Source organism: Mandrillus leucophaeus, unplaced genomic scaffold, assembly GCF_000951045.1.
Source record: "Mandrillus leucophaeus isolate KB7577 unplaced genomic scaffold, Mleu.le_1.0 Scaffold250, whole genome shotgun sequence".
Lineage (NCBI taxonomy): Eukaryota > Metazoa > Chordata > Mammalia > Primates > Cercopithecidae > Mandrillus > Mandrillus leucophaeus.
In genome coordinates, this window is record NW_012102588.1 from 688,726 (window position 1) to 691,769 (window position 3,044).

Genomic DNA, 3,044 nt, shown 5'->3' on the forward strand with positions numbered 1-3,044 from the left:
CCCGGCCCCCAGCGAGCCCGGCGGCCCAGCGGCTCTGAACGCGGACGCACAGCCTTTGTTCTTTCACCAGCCGCCGTTTACCTCACTCCCATGGAAACCCCGGGTGTTTTTCCAAGCTGGGGGGTTTTAGTGAGTTCAAGATTCAAGCCTGAGCCCCATTAAAAATTGCTGGCTGGGCCGGGCGCGGTGGCTCACGCCTGTAATCCCAGCGCTTTGGGAGCCCAAAGTAGGAGGATCACTGAAGCCCAGGAGTTCCAGACCAGCCTGAGTAACATAGCGAGACCCACGTCTCAACAAAAATAAAATAAATTAACGGAGCATGGTGGCCAGCGCCTGTAGTCCCAGCTACTCGGGAGGCTAAGGTGGGAGAATAGCTTGAGCCCAGGAAGTGGAGGTTGCAGTAAGCCGAGATCGCGTCACTGCACTCCATCCTGGGCGACTGAGTGAGACCCTGCCTAAAAAAAAAAAGAAAAAGAAAAATTGCTGGCTAGGCTTCCCTGAGGGGTTTAGTTTGACTGCTAACAATGTACAGTACTGAGTTGCTAATACTTTGGGGAATGGTTAAAGTTCTTTGGGCGCGCTCTGTCTCTCGCTGCATTTACAGGCAATGGCAGCAAACTGTCAATATCTGACTACAGCAATGACGATTATAACCGTGATTAAATTTGCTGATTATCTGGAAACAGTACTTTAGACATCAGCCTTATTCTGCATACTTACCGCCGCCCCACGCCACATTAGTTTCTAATTAGAACTGCCAGTGGAAAAAAAAAAAAAAAGCGTTTGCATTGGCTGTTCTCACCTTGCCTGTAGTGCTGTTTCCCAAGTTTGCCTGTCAGTGCCCAGGAAATGTTAGTTGAATATTAATGTATCCCAAATGACTTGGACTGGACTACAGATATCACAGAATTGTTTAAACTAGCCAGGAAGGAGTTAGCTGCCTATTGCGTTTGAGTGGAGAAAAATATGAAATGAAACATGGCATGCAGTTATCTGGGTGTTCAGTTCTCCCTCTTCGTCCTCATTTCAGCTTCTCTCACCTTCACTTTTTATGCTCTTCCTTCCTTCTTACAGTTTTAAATTACTCTCTAGTCCTAGATTGTAAGATTATTTTCATCACCGAATACGCAGTATGTTAAACAGTAGACATTGAGTAAATGGATACTGATCAAATGAACCGAGTGTATCTGAAGAGAGCAGCCTTTAAATTGACATATCATGAAGCTCTGGCTTAGTCACTAATAGTCACTATAACCGTAATGGTTGTATTAATCTGGTTGACAGAAGGATGAGGTACTTGTTGGCCCTGGAAATGGGAACTTCAGAGATCTGTGTTTGTCTAGCCATGAGTGACAGTAGACAGTGGAAAGGGACAGTGAAATTTGTGTGGCAGAGATATGTCTTCTTAACTAAAGAGGTGACTCCTATTGTGAAGTAGGTTAATATGTCACTCTTTACCGTGGCCTAGATGAAATATGTATTCAAGCCAGTGTTTCTTAAGTTTTTGAGTCATAACTCCTTTGAGAATTTGGTGAAAGCTATTGAATTTGCCCCCAGAAAGTTCATGTACTTACCATGTAACTTATCCTCATAGGTAGTGTTTCTTAATCTCAGCACCGTTGAAATTTGAGCTGGGTGATTCTTTATTATGGGACTCTGTCCTGGCGATTGTAGGATGTTTAGCAACATCCTTGTCTCCTACCCGCTTATCCAAGTAGCACCTCACCTCCGGTTGTGACAACTAAAAATGTCTCCAGACATTGTCAAATGTTCTCGGGGTCAAAGTCTCCCCTGATTGAGAGCTACTGCCTAGAAGATATGGCATATTGGTAACTTTATGTGATGGTTAGGGAATTTGAAATACAGGGAAAAAAATGAAAAAAACAAAAAAAAACAAGGAATGGATAAGATTCAACATCTGTGAAGTGACACACAGTAAATGAAAGGCGGATAAATTAGCATTACTACCAGCTGGTGTCCTACTTATGTTATAGAAATGTGACAGCAAATGTGATATGAACTCCTTAGAAGCATTTTTATACACATTTCTGGCTTTGATTGTGAATGCTACAGTAACTCTCCTGTTTTTCTTCTTCTGCCTTTAGACAGTTACCCAAGGTTAAGATGCAATAAACATGTACCTGTTTTCTATCCAAAATCACAATCAGATTAAAATGCTTCTCTAAAGACCTCAAAAGCTTATTTGTTTATTTGTATTCATGTAGGGTTTGGGGGGATGAAAGAATTGGTTGATTAATCAACATATTATTTTCCCAATAAACAGATTATTCTGACAAATGTGTAGTGGCAAATAATAGCAACAGCAATAATGACAACAATAAACTCACAACAGAAATGGATTTATTTTTGTTTATTTATTTTTTACTCGCTTTTTCTCTTCCATTCACTTCTGCTTGTTGAGATTTCTCACACGTGCAACCTGGATCGTCTTGTCTTCTTTATATTCTTTCCCCAAAGGAATCTCATTCACTGTTGTGGTTTTAAATAGCAAGCTTCAGGTGACCCCTACATTTCTATCTCCAAATTGACATATCCAAATGCCTACTACTCATCTCCCCTCTGATGTCTTATAGACATTCACATTTAATACCATATTGTATTGAGTCTAAGGAGCCATTAATTGTAAGTCACATTTATGTCCATAAGATTAAAAAATACCACCAACTGAATTATGACAAAATGCTGACATCCTTGATTCTAAGATACATCTTGATTTCAGAGACTTTAAAAATAGACTTAAAAAAAATGTGATTTACTAGAATAGCACCAAAAAGAATAAAATACTTAGGAATAAACTTACCAAGAGAAGTGCAAAACTTGTATTCTAAACTCTAAATAACATTGTTGAAAGAAATTAAAGAAGGCCTAAATAAATGGAAAGGTATCTTATGTTCATGGATCAAAAGACTTTGTAAAGATGGCAGTAATTCCCAAGTTGATCCACAGATTTTGGTGCAACCCCTATCAGAATCCCATCTGGTATCTTTACATAAGCTTATTCTGAAATGTATATGGAAGTTCAA